This window comes from Pinus tabuliformis, chromosome 1_1 (assembly GCF_031772625.1).
Source record: "Pinus tabuliformis cultivar Carrire ecotype Pingquan chromosome 1_1, CPIR1, whole genome shotgun sequence".
In the NCBI taxonomy this organism is placed as follows: Eukaryota; Viridiplantae; Streptophyta; class Pinopsida; order Pinales; family Pinaceae; genus Pinus; species Pinus tabuliformis.
Window position 1 is genome coordinate 422,579,231 of NC_142297.1, and position 12,406 is coordinate 422,591,636.

Consider the following 12,406-nt stretch of genomic DNA (forward strand, 5'->3'; position numbering starts at 1 on the left):
AAGAACCAGATCAGATACCCATTTTCTTAATGGAACAGGATAAATGAATCCAACACGCAGCAGTTATTTGACTATAGTTTTGATCGAAGTTGTTTTGCGAGGGGGGAAATGTTGAGGTATTTTTCGGATAGGCTTGGCATTATCAAATATATTTATCTCATGCTCGACAATAGATGGGTCTATGCCAAGCATTTCCTTATGAGACCAAATGAAGACATTGTCAAATTCCTTAAAGAGGCAGGTCAAGCTCGTAATTTCCTTAGAAGTGCAGCCAACTCCAATATGAATGTTTTCCACAATACCTATTTTTATTGAGATATCAATGAGTAAAGTTTTGGAAAGTTTAACTAATTTATCCTTTGAATCCATGGTTTGGACATTCGTATAAGCAAAAGGAACAATCTCAGGTTAGTTGAAAGGAAATATTTGTAAAGGGATCATGTTCAAGTCAGATACCAAAGCGTAATGGTCAAAAGTATCCCAGGGTCACTCAACTGTAGACATGAGTTCCTCGATATCCTCATTAGAAGGCAAGACTTGAGTGAGGAGATCAATATAGGGAGGGGAGATGGGAGAGGAAGTGGTAACATCAATCATGACCAAAGCAGTAAGAGAGTTAAATGTGGATTAAACATTTTGATAGGAAATTTTGGATAATGATAATGCCATATTTTCTCCATAGGAATCAAGGGCTGAAGGGACCTAGAGGATCCAAGGATAAATGGAGCCATTAAAAATAGTATAAACCATTGAGACTGTTTGTCAAACCTATCTCAGAAGGAGAGGAAAACATCCTAAAATCAACGAACCATTTAGAAGATTGTTACCAATACTGACATAGGAGTTAGGTATGACACCGCGTAAGGGCACGTTGCTACTGGGTAATGAGGATTAATATGGAATACAAAAGGACAGTGAATCCGATGTGACTATTTTCGCATCAAAAGGAGAGAGGATGAGTCAGATGACCAAACAAACAATGGAAATCATGGCATAAGTCCAACTATGGCACAAAAATAGATTATAGTTGATATGGACATCTATGCCTTCGATATCCACCATTATAGTTTTCCCAGACAAAGTGATGGGGTAGATAGCAATGTATCCTTTGGGGATGAAAGTATGATCATAAAATTCTTTGAGGGAATTCAATGGTGGTGAGATATTGGGAGAACCCAAGGAGAGCCGATGGGAAGTAAATATTATGTAGCTCGAAGAACCTTCATCAGTGGTAGTGTAATTAATATATTTCCCTTTGCCATGACCTAAACTTGAAATGAAAGTCGATGGGAGAGGTGATGCTTACCCTTTTCCATGTCGAAAATCACTATATTGGAATCCTAATGATGAGTTCCACCAATGGCCAAAAACAAATCTTTCTATTATGCTCGTAAGGTTTGTAATACTTCGAGGGGAGACATAGTAGAAGGTGCTTGCACCAAATATTCCACGAGGTTTTATTTTTAGGCATCACGTGCAGAGGTATTGTGTGTCATTCGATGAACTGTCCCTTTTGGGGGACAAATCATAGGGTCAAAGATAGGCCTTTTGATATTCATATCATTAGGTGACAGGAGAAGAGAGCTCGAGGCAATGTTTGAAGTGTTAGTGATTGAATTCCCATAGTCCTTGGCCTATGTTTGTAAGTAAACCATTTTGAAGGTGTAAATAATTGATGATCCTTCTCTAGAATGAGGTGGATGTGAACCATTGTTTCCCCCTTGCATAGGTTGCGGTTTATTTAATACAAGATTTTGTTGTTGTTGAGTAGGGAAAGGTTCTTGACCACTGTAGGGGTCTTGCCAGTGTCCTTTTGTGCAAGGAGGTCTGTGCACTATTGAAGACGAGGAAATTAATAGGTCATATGGTCCCCATCACATATCTTTCAAGGGAACTTGAACTTTTCTTCCTTCCCTTTCTCAGATTTAGCAACAACCTTTTGATTTGGATTGTTCCGGTTTGTTCGCTTCTCTTGAGAAGGAGTGATTTTTTTATTATTATTCTTGTTCTTACTATTTGGATTTTTTGTAGGCTACACAAAGTTGATCACACTGGTTGGATGGGAAGTCAATTGGGTAGTAGGAGCAGTAACTACATTAACAAATCAATGGGTAGCTTTACCACTCAGTTTTTTATAACAAACCTAGAGGTAGCATCGACAATACTGTCAACATCTGCACTGAGTTACTGAGTAGAGGGAGCATTGGATGTTCGAGGCGAATTAGGGAGAAAATCATAAAGTGTTCCAAATTTCAAATAGATAAAATTTAAATTTTGGGCATGATGAATAGGTTGGTCTTTTGTAACCAGACCAACCATGGCAACGTCCTTGGCAATGGGGAGAGGACGAGACATGAAGAACTAGTCTTCTAAGAGCTAATCCATAATGGGGGTCTTGACATGACTCTACCTATGTATCCATTTATGGATGAGATTAGTGATTTGGATGGAAGTGTCTTGGTGTGGGGTAGTAAGGAGTTCTATTTTGGTTTCATAGCGGATAGGAAGGTTAAAGTAATTTAAGAATTCCATCACCAAGGAACCAAAATTATTAACTAATGATCATGGTAACTCAATGTATCACTTGGTGGCATTTCTAGTAAGGGTGTGGGGGAAGAGTCTAACCCGAATACTATTGTCAATCGTGGAGTTCAATACACACCATACATGGTAAGTAATGATGTGTGTAGCCCAATCATCTCCCTATTTTCTTTCAAACTTTGGAATATCTACATGAATATTATGTGAGATCAGAGCCCAAAGTAAGTTATGATTGATGGGGTCATTAGTCAACTTGTATAGATGTGGGATATATAAAGTTTCCAAAATAGGCAAAGGCGTAGGTGCTCCCAAATTTAGCCACGAAGATGCAGGATGACTTGAACGACCAAGGGTTTCCAGTAGGGTACATCATATTCAGCGAATAATCATTTCCTAGTGGTGGTAGTGTGGTCATATAAGGTGGCAAGCAATATTTCATACTACGCTCGACAACAAAAGACAAGTTGCATGCCCATGATAGAAATTTCCCCCTTTACTCAATTGTGCTTGAGGAGGGGGTGCCAAAATAGATATAGCAGGACAAGATTGAGGGATATTTCTAGCCACATAGTTTGCAGTACGTGTGGAAATCAAAGTAACAAAGTGTCCACTGGGAGGAAACATGTCTATCAATGAAGAACCAAGTTGTGCTATAAGTATTACGGAGATATGTCCCTCGAAGACATGTGTATGTTGGAAACATTGCCCCTAGGCATTGATGCCTGGGGGCTAGATCTTAGCAAGGGATTCCAACCAAATGGATTGTTATCAAATTATGCTAAATAGTGTGTCACTAGGAGTATGAGTTTCATTCTATGGCACTTCAATAGTTTAAAAGAATAAATATGACCGCATATTTAGACAACATAATATATATTTGTCCATGGCTCTTAGCTATCTTCATAAAGAGTACCTCTTAATTTGTACATGCATATTTTCAAACCAAAGGAAGAAGTGTAGAGTAGTCACACCTTCTAGGTGGGTTTATTCTCGTAATGGTTTCCAAGGAAAAATTCTGTGTTTATTGTGGATAGTTTGTGTATTTGTTTATGTTTTATATTTCTCATGTTGAAGGACTAATTTATACATTGAAGCATAAACATAAAAGGTATGGAATCTATGATCCAAATAGAATTAACATTTATAGTAAATATTTCTTTGTATCATAAGATATGTTGTGATGGTCCATTAAGGTGAATATCAATGAGTCTTGAAATTGTTAATTTAGGGTTTTAGTTTAATTTATATACCAAATAGACTTTTAAGCAATTTCAAGAAAGAATGTGCTTTTTTGTTGTTTAAAATGCATTTTTGAATAAATAGATGGATTCAACACCCTACATAACCCCTAAGGCACTCAAATTCTACAAATCAAACAACTTAAACTCACTTTTTTTAAATATCACAATTTTGGTTAAAATTAACTAGAAAAAATGTTAGGAAAAATGTTTAGCCTAATTGTTGAGATAAATAATCACTCATTAACGTTTTCATAATTTTTGATAAATAATTTTTAGTTAAATGTAAATCTTATACATTTTTTTTTGTTAAGCTTCGCAGGTCCTCTTTTTTCCATTCATTTATAAGAAAATTTACACCACATAGATTGGCTAGGTGGCCTCAACCTTCCCATTGGGAAACAAAGTCTATTGGCCACCATTCTCCATTGTATGCCATCCAAAGTAAAAAGGTTTCAGTCTTTCTATACAAGATATATAAGTCTTTGTTTCATGCTCGTACTCTAGATTTCTACCTATACATATTCTTTCATCAGGAAAAGTAAAATCTATCCGCATATAAAAGGATTAAGCAAGGGAGATTATCTAATCATTCTACTCCTCCAAGGTCGATTCCACTGGCACGGGGTCTTTCACATTCAATCCAGGAATCTCAAACAATTCTAGGATACATGGGATGTGCCTTTCAATTCTACCAAGCTTGGTATCTTGCTTATGGAGTTGAAAATGAACTTTCTGGAATTCTTGTTTGTAGTTTGGCATGCCTTGGACAGAAACAACCATGCCCACAAAGATCTACTCCATAGCCTTTCGTTACATGATTTTCATCAGCCAATAAACGTATAACATTTGTTTAAATTTCATTATCTGGCCTCTAGTGTTACTAGGGTCTGGGACAAGGTTGCCCTAGTCATCCATGTCGTCCTATGTCTCACTGCCCTGCTTAACTTCCTCTTCCCATTCCTCTAAAAAATTTTGAATACCTTAATCAGTGCCCTTGTGATATTCCTTGGAAGCCTCATTCCTCAGTCGTTCCACCGATTTCATTTATGGGAACCTTGGCCCATCTTCCACGACCACGTGTTTTCACAGGTCGAGCCATGATGGAGATACCCCAAACCTGTTTAGAGCAACAATTCATTAACCAAAAACAATTCAACATGGTATAAAAATTCTCCCACCCCTGGGTTTAATTATTACTAACAAACTCCCCACCATGCTCCTCCCTTTTCCCTTTAGTATCGATTCTAGGGCCTTTGTGGTCATAGGTCCATTCCCCAAGAGGGGCCGACCCACTGCCACTAGCAATGATACGTCGCTGCCACCCCCACCTCCTCATTGTCCCAGATAGGTTCTCTTCCCCTCAATAATTCCAAGCTAGTGAACTCAGTCGCTTGCGAGCATTAAGCCAGCCATTGTTTGCAAAACCCTTCCTCTCTGCCGAGGATGCAAGCATATATCCCTTGTATTTTCTTGCCCGACTTCCACCCTGTGTTGGGTGTGGAGCTTGCTTACCTTCTTTATTCAGAGGTATTACCTCATTGGACCCCAGTTCATAATGTGGTGGCAATGTCGGATGTAATATTTGTGCTGAAAGGAGGTCCAGGGCGGCGAAAACAATCTTTAGCAGCCCCCCCAGCGGGGGATCGGGGGAAATGTCCTCGAAGCTAAAATTAGATGTAAAATTGCCTTGTAAAATGTTGTAATTTCATAGTCAATCTGGATCGTTCATTAGACAGAGATCTGATAGTAGAGGCTATGTTTAATTTAGGGTTTTTTACCCTAGAAGGCAACCCCTCACTATATATGAGGGAATTGTATTGCGTCTATGGATATCTATATTTTGAGCAAGAGAGAGGAGATTGAGTGAGATAGAAGAGGGAATTACAAAGGATCTACTATATGTTGTATCTATTTAGTTTGTTGGATAGTATAAAATGAAGGACTAACTGTTTCTATGCCGATGTAGCCCAAATTGGGTGAATCATGTGTATCTGTGTCTCTCTTGTTTTATGTGTTTTTTGTGTTTATATTTTTGTAATATATTTTATGTGTTCCATTTCTCTGTAATATATAATTTTCTAACACCCAGTCTGAGAGCCGAAGTTCTATTTGGTTGATAAACTCACAGGAGAGAAGGGTTCCTAGTTCGAGTTCGAGCAATGGTGGAAGATGGAAGGTTTAGGGTTGAAAGTTTTAACGAATAAAACTACGAGCTGTGGAAGATGCAGATGAAAGATTATTTATTCCAGAAAGATCTGTACCAACCATTGAGAGGAAAGACAAAGAGCTCAATGAGTATGACAAACACAGAATAGGATATTCTTGACAAAAAGGCACTTGGAACAATACGGTTGTGCCTAGAAGCATCGATAACGTTTAATGTTTCAAAGGAAACAACAACAAGAGGGTTTAATAAAGGCATTGGCAAAACCATATGGAAACCCCTCAACCTCAAATAAGGTATTTCTTATGAAGTGTTTATTTAATATGATGATGTCAGAAGGTGGATCTATTGTTGATCACTTAAATGAATTTAATTCAGTTACCAGTGAGTTAAGTTTTGTAGGGGTAACTTTTGATGATGAAGTTAGGGCTTTGTTATTTCTATGCTCATTTCCAAAAGGTTGGAACGGTTTAATTATCACCATTAGTAACTCTATCTCTAGATCTAGTACTTTAAAGTTTGATGTTGTTGTTGGGGCAATCCTTGGAAAGGAAATGCAATGGAAAAGCTCTGGTGAAACATCAGGTAATTCTTTGATTTCATAGAGTAGGGGAAGAAAAATGGAAAGAAGAAATAGCCTAAGATATCGCAGTAAGTCAAGGAAAGTCAAATCCAAGTCCAGATCGGGGTTAGTGTGCTTGAAATATAGGAAGAAAGTGCACATGAAGAAAGACTGCAAGTCTCGTAAGGGAAAGGAAGGAGAAGTTCCACAAGAAAACAATCATGAAGCGAATGTGACAAGTGATGTGTAGCAAGATGATTTGATTCTTCCATTATAATATCTTATGGATGCATAGGCGATAGGTTTAGGGGACTCATTCAATTCCACACCTAATAGGAAACATTTTCATGATTATGTTTAATGAGATTTTGGACAGGTTCAATTGGGTGATGATAAACCTTGTAAAATCATTATAATGGGTACAATTTTCATAAAACAATAGAACAGAAAGCAATGGCTATTGAAGGATGTAAGGCATGTTCTAGACCTAAAGAAAAATCTGATTTCAACAGGGCAGTTGGGAGGTAAAGGCTATGTGACTACTTTTACTAATAAAACCTGGAAGATCACCAAAGGATCCCTGGTGATATCAAAAGGATAAAAGGTTGTACGTTGTATTTATGCAATGGTATTTCTAATTATGTTAACACTTTAACCTCCATAGGAGAAGATACAACATTGTGGCATCATAGGCTCAGACACATGAGTGAGAAGGGGATGTAGATTCTTCACTCAAGAAATTTGTTGCCAGGTTTAAAGCGTGTTGATTTAAAATTATATGAGAATTTCGTTTATGGAAAATAGAAGAGAGTCAGATTCCTCAAAGTTGGGAAAGAAAAGAAGAGAAAAGAATTAGAGATGGTGCATACAGATGTATGGGGAACTACTCAGGTATTATCTTTCAGTGGCTCTCATTATTATGTTACTTTTATTGATGGTGCAATGAGAAAAACCTGGATTTATTGTATTTGAAATAAATCTAATGTATTTGATACTTTCAAGAAATGGAAAGCTTTGGTTGAAAATTAGATAGGAAAAAGGTTAAAGTGACTTAGATCAGAAAATGGAGGTGAATATTGCAGCAAAGAGTTTGATAGGTACTATTTAGAGAATGGAATTCACAAAGAGAAGATAGTTCTATGAATACCACAAGAAAATGGTGTGTCACAAAGGATGAACAAAAAAATGATGGAGCATGCAGGTGCATGAGATTACATGCAGGATTGCCTTTACAATTTTGGCCAGAAGTTGTAGATAATGTTTTTTATCTAATAAACGGAGGGCCTTGAATTTCCTCAGATGGTGGTATTCTAGAGGAGACATGGACAGGTAAAAATGTAAACTACTCATTTTTGAAGAATTTTGGCTCTGAAGCCTTTGTCCACATTAATAAAGAAAATAGAACAGGCCTTGAGGCAAACTAAAATAAAGTATACCTTTATTGGATATGGTGTTAATGATTTTGGTTATCACTTTTATGATTATGAAAAGAATAATCATTAGCAGAAGAGATGTCATATTCAATTAAAAGGTCTTGTATAAGGATCACCAGTAGGAAAAGAAATGGGAAAAAGAAAATAGCGAATACACTTTGCTTGATGAGATCACAGAAAAAATGAAGGTGCTTGAAAATCATAATGATCAATGGCCATAACAACAACAAAAAACCCAACAACAACAAGCACCTCAAATGCCTGAAAATGGTATTAGAAGATATACCAACATAAGTAGACCCCCTGAACAATACTCTCCTTCATTATATTATGTATTGTTGACTGATTCCAGTGAACTAGAATGTTATAAAGAAGTAGTGTAGGTAGAATAAATTGCAAAATAAATGGGTTTACAGGTCGAAGGAAGAAAATGGAGGTAGAAAAAGGTATAGAGTTAGACTTATGGTAAAGGGGTTTTCACAGAAAAAGGGTATAGACTTTGATGATATATTTTCTCCTGTTCTTAGAATGACTTCAATCATAAATATTTTAAGTCTAGTAGTAGCTGAATATTTTCATCTTGGGGAGTGAGATGTAAGGATAAAATTTCTGCATGGGGATTTGGAGGAAGAGATATATATGAACCAACCATAAAGATATGGGGTAAAAGGAAAGGAGAAACTAGTGTGCATGTTGAAGAATATGGCTTAAAATAGGCTCCAAGTCAATGGTATCTAAAATTTGGTAGGTTTATGTTCGAACAAGGTTATACTAGATGTCACTCTGATCATTGTGTTTATCTCAAAAGGAAAAATGATGGAAGCTATATTATATTGTTATTGTATGTAGATGACATGATTTTTGCGGGTTCTAACATGTAGGAAATAAATGTGCTCAAAATAAAATTGGGGAACTCTTTTGCAAAGAAGGATTTAGGTTTTATAAAACAAATCCTTGGTATGAGAATAACTAGAGATAGAAAGAATTGAAAATTAACATTTTCTTAGACTGAGTACATAGAAAAGACGTTGAAAATATTTAATTGCAGAATGAAAAACCAGTTAGTATAACATTTGGCTAGCCATTTTGAACTAAGGAGGTGTGTCCCACGACTCAAGATGAAATGGCTTATATGTCTAAAGTTCCATATGCATTAGCAGTTGGAAGCTTAATGTATGCAATGGTCTGCACAAGGCCTGATATTGCACAGTGGGAGTTGTAAGCAAATACATGAAGAATCTAGAAAAATAACATTAGATGGCAGTGAAGTGGATTCTTAGGTATTTGAGAGGTACCACAAATCAAGCATTATGATTTGGTGCTTCAAACATTTCTCTACATGGATATGTTGATGCAGATATGGTGGGTGATAAGTATAATAGGAGAAGCACAACAGGGTATGTGTTTACTGTAGGTGGAACAACTTTTAGTTGGGTTTCAAAACTGCAATGTGTTGTTGCAGTCTCAACAACAAAATCAGAGTATGTTCGTGCTACAAAGGATAGTAAAGAAATTATTTGGTTATAAAGGTTTCTGGATGAATTGGGTAAGAAGAAGGAGTTGGGAAGCTTATACAGTGACAACCAGAGTGCCATACATCTTACAAATAAATCTTCATTTCATTCCAAGATAAAACATATACAACTCAAGTATCATTTCATACAGTCAGTGTTGGAAGATGGATAGTTGAAACTGGAAAATATGCACACTAGCTAAAATCTTGCAGATATGTTAACAAAAGTTGTAAACAAGGAGAAACTAAGATTTTGATCAGCTCCAATTGGTCTTCAAGTATGATGAAGAAGATGAGAGGCAGCTAGTTGTAAAGTGGAGTCATTATCTAGCAAATGAAGCAGCGGTGGAGTTGCTATACTCAGTCTTCAAATGGAGATTGTTGGGTGTGGAGCTTGATTATCTTCTTTAACTAGAGGTATCACCACATTGGTCTTGTAAAATGTTGTAATTTTGTAGTCAAGATGGGCCATTCATTAGGGGAAGGTCCGACAGTAGAATTTATGTTTAATTTAGGATTTTTTTCCCTAGAAGGCAACCCCTCGCTATATATGAGGGAATTTTATTGTGTCTATGGAGATCTATATTCTGAGCGAGAGAGGGAGAGGAGATTGAGCAAGAGAGAAGAGAGAATTACATTGGATCTGTTGTAGGTTGTATCTCTTCAGTTTGCTAGATAATATAAAAGGAAGAACTGGTTGTTTCTCTGTGGACGTAGCCCAAATTGGTGACCCACGTATATCCGTGTATCTCTTGTTTTATGTTTTTATATTTCTGCAATATATTTTATGTGTTCCATTTCTCTATAATATATAACTTTCGAAAACCCCATTCTTCCTAACAATTCGCTCTCTGCAATAGTTTCTTTCTACTTCCCAGCAAATGCATTGACATCGAAAATAAGAGACCACTCCTATGCTACATCTTAACTAACACTCATGCCCATCTACACCCAGGTCGCGACCTCTACCTGCAAAACTTCTATAGGCCTCCCCACTCAGCCCTTGGCCTACAGCTCCCAAGATCCCCATGCAAGACAGTAATGGTTTGAAATAGAGGGAAATTACAAAAATACCCAGTAGTAGCAGAATATAGATGCAGGATTGAGTAAGACAACCAGGTGCCATCTTGAATTCCACCAACGGTTCTCACCATCCCAATTATAATTCCTAGTTTTTCCCCACTCCCCCAGTAGATACCAAAACAGGTCAACATTGCAATGGAGGAGAGATACGAGAAAACATATTGTTGTTACTTGCAGGCCATTAACAAGCTTGAAGTTGAGGATGGTGTTACCAGTCCCATCCAGTGCACCAACTCTCCCATCCGCAAACAAGCTCACCAACATAACCCATCTGTCCACTCTTCCCTATGTTAAAACCTTCTCCTCTACCACCCTTGCTTCCACCTTTTCCACTTCTCTTGCATGCTATCATGCTAAGGGCCACCACACCCATTGCCTAGAGTGTGTGGGGGGTGGTGGTATAGTACTCAGGCGTACTTATCATTAATCCCAATTTTTTGTCCCAACCACCGACTCGCACCCCAATCGAGGTCTTGGTCTTCTAAGAGGTCGTATTGCTAGCTTTGCTTGTGATCTTGTGCCAGGATTTACACTAGGGTTCTATATCTGTCATCCCAAGGCTAGAGTAGCCATAGTTTTTCCATCGGGCCATTTTGATGATTGCTATCCCAATTGGTGTGAAACTATGTCCCTCTATTCCCTTCTCTCCTGATATGTATGACCATAATTTAATCAAACTTTTGTATTAGTTCACTTATCTCTTGCATTAGTGTGCTTGTCCTCCAACTATGGCTAAGCTTGTCCCATTTATTCCTATTGTTTAGCTTTGTCAGGGTATTTATGACCATACTTGATTCACCTTCTACCACTAGGTTTCAGTGTCCCAGGTGGACAACTATTTGAAAACCTTGCCTAGCTGCAGAAAATTCTACCTTATTGTTACTTGCTATCCCATAGAAGTCAGCATATATTAGCTTCATCTTGGCCCGGGCATCTCAGAAAAGGCAACCTACGCCTTCCTATCCAAGATTACCTTTTTAAGCCGCATCAAAATTAAGATTTATGAAACCCTACCTTGGGGTAGTGAAAAATATTTGTGAATATGATACATCTTGGTCCCTTCCCTATCATAGCGTGGTCAACTTTATGTATTTGTCCTCATAGCTCTTGATAGGGTATTACCAATCCTTGATCGCATCCCGAAATGAATTCCAAGTGAGTGCAGTTGAAAATATTGAGCCCATACTTCCGTTCCTCTGCTCGGAGTAGGCTTCCCACTAGTCCTTCATGTGGGAGGCTTCTTTGGGAAGTGAAAAATGACCTTTTGCTCGTTAGAAAAATCATGAACAGAAAAATAAACTTTGTTATGAAACTAGCTCAAGAAAAGATAGAAGAGATAGATCAACGCCTTAGAATTCAGCCTCTTCGAGGGGGAAACCTCCTTTACATTACATAAATGAACAATTCTTCGATGATTCAAATGACAAAACCTCCTTTCTATATATAGGAGTCTAAGGAGTCACAATATAATCCAAACGACCTAACAATAATAATTTAAAGCCACAAAACTAACAATAGAGGGATTCTATGGGGCACAAAAATAACAATATGGGGGTAATAGGGGCACAACAATATAAATAAGGGGGATAACTACAATAGTAATGGGGTAATCACTAGCATTATACGGACCCAACATGCCCCTCTCCTTCAAAAAAAGTTTTGTCCTCAACGCTTGAGTAGTTCTGGATACTTCTGCATAAAATTCTCATCCTCCCATGTGGAATCATCGGCGGATAAGTTCTTCCACTTGATAAGATACTCTGAAATTGATCGATTTTGTAGCTGTCGAGTTCTCGTTTCTGTGACTACTTCCGGTTCTAATATAGTTTCTCCTTCCTCACAAAGTTTCGGCAATATTGTTTGAACTGG